Source organism: Acomys minous (genome assembly GCF_964271855.1).
Source record: "Acomys minous genome assembly, chromosome: 9".
Taxonomy (NCBI): domain Eukaryota; kingdom Metazoa; phylum Chordata; class Mammalia; order Rodentia; family Muridae; genus Acomys; species Acomys minous.
The window spans coordinates 17,385,553-17,400,168 of record NC_140490.1 but is presented as its reverse complement, the minus strand read 5'-3'; the positions used below and the strand labels follow the sequence as shown (position 1 = coordinate 17,400,168).

The 14,616-nt window shown below is 45.7% G+C and overlaps 1 long non-coding RNA gene across 2 annotated transcripts; it reads right to left on the bottom strand.

Moving 5' to 3' along the window:
* Positions 1-4,370: 4,370 nt before the first annotated feature.
* Positions 4,371-8,933, bottom strand: LOC311605550. 2 transcript variants are annotated; one of them, XR_014782004.1, is made up of 4 exons: positions 8,872-8,933; positions 8,354-8,573; positions 7,652-7,817; positions 4,371-7,049 (listed from the first exon to the last, which is right to left on the bottom strand). It is a non-coding gene; the product is annotated as an uncharacterized lncRNA (long non-coding RNA). The 2 variants fall into 2 exon arrangements; XR_014782003.1 differs by having other exon boundaries at positions 4,371-7,817.
* Positions 8,934-14,616: the final 5,683 nt, after the last annotated feature.

Sequence of the window (14,616 nt, the reverse complement as noted above, 5' to 3'; positions counted from 1 at the left end):
GCAAAACCATGGAATGCTAGTTGCTGCCTCCCTTAGGTAGACTGATGCTTAAGAAGCTTTCCTGCATACTCTAGGGCCAGGGGAATGGTACTGACTACAGTGTGCTAGGTTCTCCTACATACTCTAGGATCACTTGCCAGGGGAATGGTACTGACTACAATGTGCTAGGTTCTCCTACATCACCTAGCAGTCAAGATAGGCCTCTAGAAACGTGACCTCAGGTCAATCTGATCTGGACAACCCCTCTGTTTAAACTCCCATCTCAGAGCCTGTAGGCTATATCAAGCGGAAAGCCAAAGCTAAGCAAGACAAGGACCCATTCCCACGTCCAGGCAATTTCCAGGTATACAGGTGTATGGCATATGTACTTAAAGCTGTAAGCTAAACTTGAGGTATGAGAGTTATACCGGGTTACTTGCTGTACCTCTAGGGGGAAACAGAAGCGCTGGGAGGAAGCTGGTCCCATGTAGGTGAGGCTGCATGCTCAGAATGCCATGAATGCCACCGAATGTCCCTCTCCACCTGATAGGTAGAACTAGAGAGTTTTGTGGTCCCAGTCAGAGAGGGACCAAGCAAGAAAGAGGTACAGAAGAGCGCTGTCATCCTTCTTCAGCTTCCTTGAAAGTCTCCTGGGATGACAAATCTCAGCGTGTGTGTTTTCGGTGTGTACAGTCGGGAATGAGATGAAAAAAATTAATGTGAAAAGGAACAAAGCCAGAAGCCCCTCTTCACCAAGGCTGGCAGGTACAAGAGCACAGATGATAAATGACCTACAAAGATCCTGCCTCAGGGCCTGGGGCTGCCATTAAGCCATCTAAGCTCTCCTCCACTTCTTTCTTTGGAAGTTTCTGTTTCTACTGCTTATGTCTCTGTTCAGTTTCTTGTTCCATCTGACAAGAACCTAGAAATCCTGGCTGTTGCCACAGGATTCTCATTTGTCTGTAACTCCAGAACATTCCCCTCGTCACAGTCCACTGTCTGAGTGTTAGGAAACTCATCTCAGACTCTGAGGAAGCGAATTACCTTTGCTCCTGGTGGTGGAGAAACAAGGCCACACTACAAAAAAACAGGCATGGCTTTGGCCACCACTGCAAAGTAGAGTTGGCTACAGTTTTGCACCTTGCTCTTTACCTAAACATTTATGTAGAGCTTTTTTTTTTTTAATCGCAACATAGAGATGGTGGTTGTTTTATAGGAGATCTCAGTAGTACTAGATAGCTCATAATTTATCTAACTCTTGCAGGTGGGTACTTGGATAACGTTCTCTCTTTTCCTATCCTAAAGCAAAAAGTTAAAAAACTTGACTGGTGTGAGATGGTGGCGCATGCCTTTAATCCCAGCACTCGGGAGGCAGAGGCAGGTGGATCACTGTGAGTTCGAGGCCAGCCTGGTCTACAAAGCGAGTCCAGGACAGCCTAGGATACATAGAGAAACCCTGTCTCAAAAAACCAAAAATAAATAAATAAATAAATAAATAAATAAATAAATAAATCTCTTTTCCCTAAATGAAATCATTCTAGCATATACATTTTGTTATATATTTGTCAATATATGTAAATGTAAACACATGTATTGTATTTTTTAAAGAATTATTTATTTTGGGCTGGAAAGATGGCTCAGAGGCTAAGAACATTGTCTGCTCTTCCGAAGGTCCTGAGTTCAATTCCCAGCAACCACATGGTGGCTCACAACCATTTATAATGAGATCTGGTGCCCTCTTCTGGTGTGCAGACACATATGCAGGCAGAACACTATATATTTAATTTAAAAAATACTTCTTTTTAAAAAATAATTTATTTTGTGTATATGAGTACTCTGTTTTCATGCAGCCTGTGCTCTTAACCACTGAGCCATCTCTCCAGTCCCATGTATTGTATTTTTGCTTATATCTGTTGTCTCTGGCTTAATATTCCACCATCATGGAGTATTAGAAATCACACATGGTAACAATCCTCTACTGACATAGGGCCTGCTGCATTGAAATCAAGTGCTCGGCCTAGCTAAACTGGCTTGGGAACCTCTTAGTATGCAATTACACTCTCTAAGAAAAGGTCCTAGGACTATCCTTTCAGAGCGTCTCCTGCTGGCTCTTCTCTTTCTTATATTTTAGAAGAATTATTTCATCTAATTTCCTCCCAGATGTATATAAACATATATGTATGTATTTATGTATGCATATATGTGTGTGGTAGAGAGTTACTGTATAATCCAGACTAGACCTGAACTTGTAATCGCTGCCCAAGTTTCCTTCTGAACTTGCATATCTGCGCCCCCATACCTGTATCCCCACTTTCTCTGAATGGGAAAACTAAAGGCAGGCTGAAGGATTTGGGGTATTCCACTATGATTCTCTTACGGTAAAATGTGCTCCTTGAGCAAGGCATGGTGGGACACACCTTCAATCCCAGAGCTCCAACGGCAGAGGCAGGTGAATCTCACTGATTCTCAAATCAGCCTGACATCAACAGAGACTTCCAAGCCAACCAGAGCTACATAGTGAGACACTGTCTCAAAAAGAAGCAAACAAAAGCAAACAAAATGTGTTCCTCAGAAAGCTAAGAATTACTAAGTTGGGCCATATAGTTGGTCCAGTAATGAGCAGCATACTTGACTTCCGATAACATTGGATTTCCTTTTGCATGTTCATGGTCTTCAAGATAAAAGACTTTTATAACAGAATCAAGAGGAAACTTGAGCCTCTTGGGATTATTGGAGGAAACAACAGAGCAGGCAAGCTGTGAATCTGAGCGTCTGCCAGGAGGAGGGAGATGGATGAGACAGAGGGCTGTGTGTTTGAGTTAGAGATGGTTGTCTGTGAACAGCTGTCAGGACAAGCAGGCCCCACAGGATGCTCAGTCGTGATGGGATTCAGGACCCTTGGGAACAAACTTCTGGGCATACCTGTGACGCAGTTTCTAGATTGGGTTAACAAAGAGGAGAAGGCACACCCACATGTGGGTGGCACCACGCTGTGGGCTTAGATCCTGAACCATATAAAACAGAGGAAAACGGTCTGCACATCTGCATTCCTGAGTTTCCTCTCCTTAAAGATGACCGGCTGCCTTTGGCTCCTGCCACCGTGCCTTCTGCGTCAAGAAGGGCTCTGACCTTAACCTGTGGGGCAGAATAGACTCTTTGTTCTTTAAGTTGCTTCTGTTGTGTATTTTATCTCAGCAAGAAAAGTCAGAATGCTTTTAGTGTCTGGAAAGGCGGACAGGACCAGAGAAAGGAAAAGATGGGTGCGCTCAGTGAAAATGGGCGTGGTCAACAGCAACGCTCATCAAGCCACTTCCCACCTCCAGCCACGCCCATACTCAGGGATGCTTTCCTCCTTCTTAATAAACACCTCCACTTCCAGCCATAGATATAGTCCCTGCTCCAATTCTCTGTTCTAGTACATGAGATCTGTAGGTGCCAGTGGCTGCCGTCCAGAAAACTGCTGTTTGTACCACACAAAACCCTGACTGTAGGCCCCTGAACTTTCATTTGTATTAGAACATTTATTTAGAAATTTTAAAGTTGCAAATGCTCAATAAATCTACACCCCAGGGTTGTCTTTCTTCCCTTCGAACAGTAATCAGCAGGAAGGGGGCCGCTGTGCCCAGTGTGTAGAAGGCTCTGGACTTTCACAGTGATGAGGGTCACTTCTCAAACACAGATGGCCCAGACACAGCGATCAAACCTTCCCAGCTAAGGCTCTGTCTCCTTTTCATCTCCTTGGTGGGATTATTTAGATCAGAAGGGGGCAGACTTTCTGCAGAAGGCCAGACAGTCACTGCTTGTGGCTTTGTGGGCTGTGTTCAACTGGGCCATAGCAGTGTGTCCGACCTAGCACCAGGCTTTTTTGTTTGTTTGTTTTTTGTTTTGTTTTTTGCTTTTTGTTTTTTAAAAAGCACAAGTAACAGTGTACATCTGTAAGGCAGAATGGAATCCTGTCATTTGCTGCCAAATGGATGGAGCTAATGATTCCATGTTAAGTCAAATGAGAGAAACACAGAAAGAGAATAGATCCATTTTTCTCTCAGACATAGAAATTAAAATATGTTGGCTAGCCAGTAGCTTCCTGCACAGGCAGGAAGCCGAGCCTGGATCTCCAGTACCCACAATGACTAGCTCCTGTGGCAGTGTGCACTTGTAATTCCAGCATTAGAAGCACTGTTATCCACTGGGAAGGTGGACCCGGAGCCAGGGTAGCCAATCAGTGAGCTCCAGTTAGTGAGAGAGCCGTTCCTTATTTAGGGCTACTTAGATTCTACTTCTGAGTCAATCTGAATACTTTGGGTCATCACAGGAATTTCGCCTACTTTCTTGTTGTTAAGAGGAGTTGGACAGAGACGACAACTCAGTGTATAGACAATTGAAATGCTTTATTCCGGCCCGCTGTGACCACACCCAAGGGTTCACAGACCTAGAGTGTCCAGATAATGGGGTTCTTAAGGGCAGAGACCTTGTGGAGGCATCTGGCTCCGCAGATGCAGAGGGGACTTCCAAGAATAAGCAGTTTGAAGTAAGCAGGTGCATCAGAAGCTAAGATAGGCAGTGGACTGGCTGGGCTTGTGTGTCACCTCAATATAGCTGGAGTCATCAGGGAGGAAGTTGTCTACGTTGAGGAAATGCCTCTGTGAGATCCAGCTGTAAGGCATGTCCTCAGTTAGTGATCAAAGGGGGAGGGTCCAGCCTGGTGTGGATGGTGCCATTCCTGAGATGGTGGTCCTGGGTTCCATAAGAAAACAAGCTGGATGCCAAGTGGGGGTGGCGCATGCCTTTAATCCCAGCACTCGGGAGGCAGAGGCAGGCGGATAGCTGTGAGTTCGAGGCCAGCCTGGTCTACAAAGTGAGTCTGGGACAGTCAAGGCTACACAGAGAAACCCTGTCTCAAACAACAGCAACAACAACAACAAAAGCAAACAAACAAAAAAGAAAGAAAACAAGCTGGGCAAGCCAGTAAGTAGCACTCCCTCCTCAGCCTCTGCATCAGCTTCTAACACTAAGTTCCTGCTCTGTGTGAGTTCCTGTCCTGGCTTCCTTCCACGATGAACAGCAATGTGGAAGTGTCTGCTGAATAAGCCCTTGCCTCCTCAACTTGCTTTTGCTCTTAGTGTTTCTTCATGGCAATAGAACCCCTAACTGAGACAGACAGCTGGCCAGTCACAGGGGATTCTTCACAAACAGGCAGCTCAGATGAGCAGTTACCCAAAAGAGGTTCCCTACAAACAAACAATTTTTTACAAAGGCTAAGATAAGTTACCAGGACGTCCTGATCTTGGGTTCCTAGAACAGAGCTGGGTAACTTTCCAGAGGTTTCTCCACCAAGGAGATCAAATTCTAGTTAGACCTGAGAGGCCTCAACAAAAATACAAGATGGAGAAAACTTTGCCCTGCCTTGCCCCATCACACGGCGAACTATACTGGGTTTACCTTGATAATTTTATAATGTGCATGCATACCAAATCAGATATTGAAATATCTAATCTCGATGTTATAAAAAGGATGTGTTGCCAGGTTACATGATAACCTACTTTCTAACACCTGAAATAGCCCCAGCTCCACACTAACAGAATACATGGACATTGCATATGGAGCCAAGACTGGAAATCTCTTCCCATGGGGCAGCGTTCTGCTGCCTTTCTGCTGTGTATTCAAACATGTTCAGAGTTCAGTCTCAGCAGAAGTGAGCAGGAAAATCTGTATCTCTTGGAGCTTCTTTAATGAAAGCACCAGGTCAGCAGACGAAGGCCACAACATAAACGTCAGGCAAATCCCTAGTTTCCCAGGGCTTTGCAGAACATCTCCAGTTGTAATTAGAACAACAGAGACTTATTAGTGGCCATTTCCCCCACAACCCAATACATTAGTAGCCAAACTGTATTGCAAGAACGCACCTTTTTCTCTTCTTTTTCAAGGATCTTACCATAGTCAGAGCAATTTGTTAGGGCATGTCCCCGAAGGCCTGTTTCTAGGAATGGAGCTGAACCAGGCCTTTAACAGATAGGGCTCTGAAGTAGACCAGACAGACTTTAAACCACAAGTCAAGGGGTCATGAACCAGGGTCATGAAGGAAGTGGGAGCCAAACCAACCAACCAACAAACGAAACACTAAGTGCTACCGAGCCAGAGAACAGACTCCCATCACAAACAGCTTTTGTGTGTGTGTGTTCCCTAGACACTATTCACATTGCTTTTGGAGACAGGGTCTGTCACTAGTCTGGGCTCACCAAGACTTGCCTAGGCTCGCTGGCTATAAGCCAGGGTCCACCTGTTTCAGCATCACTGCTGCTGAGGTTACAAGCCTGCCCATCACAAACAGCTTTTGTGTGTGTGTGTTTGGTTGGTTGGTTGGTTTGGTTTTTCTTTCTTTCTTTTTTTTAAAGATTTGTTTATTTATTTAATGTATATGAGGTGTGCTCCCTCTCTCTCTCTCTCTCTCTCTCTCTGTGTGTGTGTGTGTGTGTGTGTGTGTGTGTGTGTGTGTGTGTACACTTGCAGACCAGAAAAGGGCATCCAGTCACATGCTAAATGGTTGTGAGCCACCATATGGTTGCTGGGAATTGAATTCAGGGCCTCTGGAAGAGCAGTCAGTGCTCTTAACCACTGAGCCATCTTTCTAGCCCCCTTGGTTTGGTTTTTCAAGACAGGGTTTCTCTGTGTAGCTTTGGCTGTCCTGGACTTGCTTTGTAGACCAGGCTGGCCTTGAACTCACAGAGATCCACCTATCTTTGCCTTCCTGTGTGCCAGGATTACAGGCATGCCCCACAGTGCCTGCTATGAATAGCATTTGATGTTAGGTCCTCAGGGTTCCAGCCAAGCACTTTACTGACGTCCTCAGCCTACACCAGGTCTGTTTTTATGCAGTGCTGGGGATCAAACCAGGACTTCACATATGCCAGACAAAAGCTCTGCAAACTGAGCTACATCCCAGCCCCAAAGTTCACCTTTTGCTGCCTGCATTTTTCCTTAGGTTTTCATCAGCTACGGACACAGGGACGCTCCATCACGTGGCAAGTGTGCACAGTGCAGCAGTGAGACAGACAGTCCTCACGGTGGGACAGCTGGATTATAAGGCACATCAAGTGTTCATTGTCAGAGGAGCTCCATGTTGCTTCCTATACAGGAGATCACTACTGAACACAAGGGAGACTTGCTTAAAGACCAAACATTTGGGAGAATATGAGGAAGTCGGAGAGATCTGAGCACATGACTTGTCAAAAGATGCTTAGCTGGCGGGGGCAACTCATTCAGACCATGAAACCTGGCTCCATGTGCTAGTGTTTTCCTATACTGGACCCTAAGGCCAGTTCCTCCATAGCCAGGCAGGCCGACCCACTGGGTTAGCCTTATGCCTTCCCACACAGCCTCAGCCCAGGCGCCTGGGAGTCACATCCCTGAGCTCTCATTTCTTTGTCCAGGACCCAGGAGAGAGAGCATGGGGGTGCCTTGCGGTCTTCCCCCTCTCTGCTCTCTCACACCCAGGGCAGAAGCGCATCAAGGGCAAACGAAGAAAATGGCGAACACATAAATAGGGCAGAAGCTTAATACGTGAGAAATTCATAAATCAACAGAAATCATAACTTCCCTTCCAGCCCTCAGTAAACAGCCAATCTGTTCTTGGAACAGTGTCTTTCCAAGAACATGCAGGTGTGGTCGTCCTCACCTGGATATATAGGGAGCCAGCACTTGTGCTTGCTGAGACGTCATTGGAGGTCCTTGCCCGTAAGGAGGTCCCACTTGTCACGATGGTAGGTGACTGATTTCATACACCGGGTTCACTCTGTGTTCTGTCTTTAGCTGAAAAAGAGTCTTTTCGTAAAGTATCTTTTCTGTAAACCAGATTAAAGGAAAGAACGGGCGAGAAAGGACGCAGAGGCTGGGTGAGGGTGGAGAGAGCCTCACCTCAGGACAAATGTACTCTATGAAGCCATCCTCAGACAGCGCTAGGAGGGGGTCGAACAGTGGGGGGTTGGGGTGTCCTCCCTATCTCTGCGCAGACCCTCCTTCCACCCACCTTCCATGAGGTCTGGGGGGTGAACTCTGGGAGCAGCGATAGCTCTTCCCTGACTAGGGTTCTGAGACCCCTGACCCTCAGTTATAGAGAGCAGGACCCCCCCTTTCCAGGAACAGATATCTAAGGAAGGGGACACGGTTCAGGGGACACCACCAGTCTGCTTCACCCAAGTTGGTCAGGAAACCACACCACACAGGAAACCCCAGCTTTCTCCCCAGTGCCTGCAGGCATCAGTGTACATGGCTACTGTCTGCAGCAAGGCAGGCAGGGTGGAACAGAATACAGGGAAGAGAGGGGACTTTGGATCCTCCCACTCAGGGCGTGGTCCTCAGACTAGGGTCTCAGCATCACCTGGGAGGGTTGATCATAACCTGAAGACGCACTGAACAGTGCAGAACCTTCACGCATGTTCTTCATCCGGGCTCCCCGAGCTCATGAAAACAGCAGTGAGCCCCCAGTGTGGGCCATTTTTCCTGTGGAGCTCACTTGGGTGGGCAGGAGACCCAGCAGTCCAGTCAGGGAACTTGATACTGTGGCTACTTCATCAGCTTCCTCAAGGAGAGAGCTACTCCTTTTACAAAGAGAGAGCGGAAGGGCAGAGTGAGGGAAAGGGAGGGCAAAGAGAGGGAGGGAGAGGGATGGAAGTAGGAATGGGAGAAGGGAGGGGAGAGAGAGAGAGAGAGAGAGAGAGAGAGAGAGAGAGAGAGAGAGAGAGAGAGAGAGAGAGAGAGAGAGACCTGTGCCATTGGCAGACAGGCAGATAATTTTAAAAGGCATCATTTGCTTTACCCTGTTGAGTTTTTAACAAAATCTCAAAGCTATGGCGAAAGCCTGCTGGCTCAGAGAGGCAGAAAAAGCACTCAGCTTACCTTCCTCTCCAGTGGGTGTCTCTTTCCCCATGCCATCTCAAAAACCCTCAAATTGATGTCACTTCCTTCTGCTTCCCGTGCGTCCCTCTATCTGTTCCCCTGATTTCCTCAGGTAGACTGTGAAGGGATTCAGGCTCCCCAGATCAGACTGAGAAGAGGGAGTCCTCAATTCACTGAGTTGAGGGTTTTCTGGTCATGAAGGACTGCAACCTTAGTAGCAGGGTCTAGTGGGGTGGGGGTGGGGTGTCTCTTTATGTAGTCCTGTAGTCACTATGTAGACCAGGCAGGCTTCAAACTCAAGATCATCCTGTCACTGCCCTGCCCCTACTCTCCCAATGCTGGAATGAAATAAGCGAGCCACTACACCAAGCTTTTTCTTTTTCTAAAAAAAGATTTATTTATATATATATTTATTATTATATTATAATTATTATTTATAATTTATTTATTGTTTATATATAATTATTTATTGATATATGTTATTATATAAATTATAAATATTTATTATATATTTATTTAATATACTATTATTTTTAATTTATTATTAATATATTATGCATTATTTGTTATATATATATATTATTCTGGCACACCTGCCTTCCAGAAGAGAGCATCAGATCATATTATAAATGGTTGTGAGCCACCATGTGGTTGCTGGGAATTGAACTCAGGACCTCCAGAAGAGCAGTCAGTGCTCTTTACTTTTGAGCCATCTCTGCGGCCCCAATTTGTTGTTGCTTTTGCTTTGTTTTGTTTTTGTTGTTGTTATTTGGTTTGGTTTTTTGAGACAGGGGTTCTCTGTGTAGCCCTGGCTGTCCTGGAACTCACTCTGAAGCACATGCTAGCCTTGAACTCAGAGATCTGCCTGCCTTTGCCTCCCAACTGCTGGGACTAGAGGCATGCACCACCACCATCTGGTTTCATGTTATTATTTTATCTTTTAATTTTGCCTCATGACAAATTTCCCTATGATTTTTCTTTTTACATGACTAATTTATGTCTTAGTCTCTGATTACGAGGCTGGGGTGCCCAGCAGTTGTTCCACACTCTGCCTTTCCTGCCAGCGTTTAGCCGGGATCTTGTGGGATGGTCAGTCAAGGATGACCTCCAAGAATCATTCATTCTGCGCTCTCCCTTTCCCTGCATCGCAGAAAGCTTGGCTGGGGAGCCTTCTTCTGTTCCTTGCCACCTTGGTGACAGCGTTAAATGCACAATGCTCTTTTGACAAAGAGCAGGGAACTCCAAAGCAACCATCTAAAGGTAAGGCCTGTTTCCCCAGCATGTTTAATGCCATTCCAGCCTGGCAGATACAACCTGTAGATATGACCTGGTGCATACGGCAGGTGGGGAAGTCTTGGAATACACACTGGAGGAAGGACTGTGCCTGGCAGACACAGACACAGTAAGGTCGCTCCCAAGTCTTGCTAGTTGACATTGCCTAGAGAACTTCAAAGCTGACCACAATCTGGCCCCCTGTAAGAACAGCTGAGTAGGAGTCTCTGGGGGCCAGGGCTGAACAGTAACACTCTCTCACTTTCCCATGCAGTCAGGGCTAAGAAGCAGCATTCAAAAGTTAATGTGTACGATCATGCCTGTAGTTTTGTTTAAACGCAGAGAGCGAGTAGATGCATGCGTGTGTGCGGCTTCCGGGTGTTTGGTGTGAATGGTGCCAGAGAGTCTCATACATATCAGGCAAGCACTTTAACACTGCACTGCTTTATGCTGCTGTGATGAAACACCATAATCAAAACAAATTTAGGGGAGGAAAGGATTTATTTGCTTTTCACTTTTAGATCACAGTTCATTTTTGAGAGAAGTCTGGGTGGGATGGGGGGAGGGGTGGGGGGTGGGGGAGGGAGAAAGCAGGAGCTTAAAGGTATTCCTCAGATGACATTAGGCTGTATCAAGTTGACAGAACCAAACCAAAACAAAAATAAAAACCAACCGAAGGGGGGAAAAAAAACCCCAACCAACCAACCAAAAAGTATTATCAGAGGCAAGGACTACAGGACTGTAGTGCGCTGGACTTTAGCCATTTTGATGGCAAAAGCTTTGTTTCCGACACCTTTACAGTTGCCTACAGTCACTTACCAGTGGCTGTGACTGACGGACTTTGTTCCTGTTGTATGACTCCGGGATTTGCATTGTTTTAGAATGTGTGGATACTGAAGGTGAAAAACACGCCATCAACTCTACCTGGAAGAAGGGCTGTACTGAGTGTCTCTGTCAAGAATATTTGCTTACCTGCTGCAGTATGTAAGTCTCAGCCGCTGGTCTGGACTGTCCCAGGCAGGCGCTCTTCATGGGGTTCTGCTTGCTTTGGTTTTGAGACCAAGGCTCCTTAGCTGGCCCTGCCTTCAGGCTCCAGGGCGCAAGGGTTCTCTTATGTGAGCTGGATGTAATGTGTGTGTGATCTCAGGCAACCGCTGGTCTTTACCTGCTGCAGGGCTGCTGCAGGGGCATGGCTGGCATACCTGCCCTCTAGCCTGAATTCTCTAGCCCAGGGGGACCTTCCCCTCTTCCAGACATTTTGGTTCCCCCCCTCCTGATCTCCTCTCCTCTTCCCTCCCTCTCTCCTTCCCTCCCTCCCTCCCTCCCTCCCTCTCTCTGGTTTTTTTTTTTTTTTTTTGATTTTTTTGAGACAGGGTTTCTCTGTCCTAGACTCGCTTTGTAGACCAGGCTGGCCTCTGCCTCCCAAGTGCTGGGATTAAAGGTCCACCTCCAGCTTTCCTCTCTCTTTATCTCTCCTTCTATTCTCTCCCACATCTGTCTCTGTCTCTCCCTCCCTCCCTCCTTCCTCCTGCATGGCAACAGAGAGCCACTTCCAATAAACCTGCTTTTATTTTTTTTAAACCTGTTTTTATATACTATAACTTCATCTTGCCATTGGCTCATTCCAATATTTCAGTCAGTGTGTACTGAGTAAGAAGCATAGACAGACATGTTTGTATCTTATTTATAAGAATTTATTGAATAACAGCAAATTCATTTTTTAACAAAAATTACATTTACTTATTTGTTTGTGAGTGTGCATGTGTGTGTGTGTGTGTGTGTGGTTTGAGGGCTACACTTTGCCAAGCAGTCCCATGATAGCTAATCACTGGAACACACCTTTTATTGTATATGAGTGCTTAATCTGCAGAAGAGGGCATCAGATCACATTATAGATGGTTGTGAGCCACCATGTGGTTGCTAGGAATTGAACTCAGGACCTCTGGAAGAACAGGCAGCACTCTTAACCACTGAGCCATCTCTCCAGCCCCTATCTTTTTTTTTTTTTAATTCCAACTTCAATTACTACCGTTAACTCTCTGATCATACTTACACATCACACAGTAAGTGCATGTATGTATGTATGTATGTATGTATGTATGTATATTACAAAATGGCTATATGAAGCTGACAGAGTGCAGCAGAGTTGCAAATGTTGAAAAGAGCTGGAGGCAGGCAGAGATGTGACAGAGAGGCAGAGAGAACCTGTTGGAGGTTCAGCTAGAGTGGAGCCTCGGGATCAAGTTGAGCTTCCCAGGTGAGGTGTTGGGCTACTGAAGGCATGCAGGTTAAGTGCTGAGCTGGTCTAGATGGACCAGCAGGTGAATGGGCAGCCAGAGGCTTTAGCAGCAGGGACTGAAGCCCCTAGGACAGTCAGGAGTTCCCTTTCAGCACCGTGACACAGATGGAGTGGTGCACGTGGAGTTGGAGGACAACTTTCGGAAGTCAGTCCTCTCTTCCCACGCTTCTGTGAGTCCTTAGGATAGAATCCTTTTCACTTTTGAGTTGTTCAGTGATGTGTGTCTTGTGGGTGGCGCTAGGTGGATGATTTTTACACACACAGCAAGTGCAAAGGCATCCTGCCTCCTCCTCTGAACACAAGCGAAATGAAATGTAGCTTATAAAATGGGTTCTTCCACAGCAAGGCACGGCCTGAAGTGCACTGTGTTGCACAGCATGGAGTAACTTTGAGTGGGCACAGCTTGGTCAACACTGGGACAACAGGCAGTACCACTGTGTCAATGGTTTTGTTGTTGTTGTTGTGTATGTGTGTGTGTGTGTGTGTGTGTTTTGAGAAAGGAGCTTGAGCAACCCTGGCTGGACTCAAAATTATTTTGTGATTGAGGGGACCTTAGACTCCTGATCTTCCATCTCCTAAACACTGGGGTTTCAGGAATGGGTCACTACATTGTTTTATGCTGTGCTGGGGATTGCACTCAGGGCTTCATGCAGCTCGGCAACCTCTCTACCAACTGAGCTACAGCCCTACATACTTTTAAATGTTAGTGGTGTGTGTGTGTGTGTGTGTGTGTGTGTGTGTGTGTGTGTGTGTGTGTGTGTTGAGGTCAGAGGGCAGTTTCAGTAGTCATTCTCTCCTTCCACCTTCCTCTATTCCAGCAACTGAACTCAGGTTTGCATGGCATGCGCTTTTACCTACTGAACTAGCTCAGGGCCTCCTTATTGTTTGATTTTAGAGCAGTGTTACCCACTTCCCTCTTTCTTTTTCGTGTGTGTATGTTCTACTTTGGATCTTGGTGAGGAGTAGGGTTAGTTTTCAGTCCTGCTTCTCATGGCAAAAGATACATAATATAGATTTTACCACTTTAAGTATACATTTGGCTTACATTAAATACTTTTACAGTGTTGTGTAAACATTACCACCTCTAGTGACGTGACAGTTCATCTTGAGCTGGTTTCTGACTGTAGTTCCAGCTACCTGTGAAGCTCAGATACTTGTGTCACTAGAGCTCAGACAGCTGATGTTTGGTTTTGACAGCACCTCAAAGTGTAGCTCTGGCTGGCCTGGAACATATTGTGCAGACCTAGATGGCCTTGAACTCAGAGATCTGCCTATGTCTACCTACCAAATGTTAGGATTAAAGTTGTGCGCTACCACACACAGGAATTTTAAGTCAGATTTGGTAACACACTGAGACCTCCATCTTTTTTTTTTTTTTTTTAAGGCAGGAGCTAAAAGCCTGTGGTACATGCCTTTAATCCCAGCAGTTGGGAGGCTGAGCCAGGCAGATCTCTGTCCTACACAGTGAACTCCAGGACAGTCAGGGCTATATAGACTCTGTCTCAGAAAGAAAGGAAGGAAGGAAGGAAGGAAGAAAGGATGAAAAATCAAGTAAACACACTCAAACCGCAGACAGTAATTTATTTCTCTTTATACATTTTTACAACTAAACTTCAAAACTTACTTTACAAATTAAATTAGACTTTAAAACATTTTTTTTGGCAACATATCTCACTATATATACTGTATATTCAGGCTTCAAACCTCCTGTTTCCTCCTCTCAGGATTGGGATTAAAGTATGTACCAACATTACCGGTTATATTACAGTTTGCTGTTCTATTTTTTTTTAACTTAATTAATATTTCTGCATTAGTACCATCTATCTCATCAAATGCCTTCAAAATGCTATACACTACAAGTAACCCACTGTTAGGCTTAAAAAGAATCAAACCAGAATCTTATAGCCAAAGGCATGATGTCATGGGGGGCTTCCACTCACAGGGCAATGTTTCTATGGTTCTGAGCCACGTGGGCTTGGGTTGAACGCCCGGTGCCCTGGTCAGCTGTGATACAACTTCCTGCCATCGCCTTTGTATCTGTCCTCACCGAGGGCTGCAAATTCAGATGTCCTAAGAACCAGAAAATTGTGATCAATGAATGGTTTTAAGTAACTTTGGGGAGAGGACTGAAATGTCTTTTTTCTTTAGGACACAATTTCGTGTTTTCTTTAGTA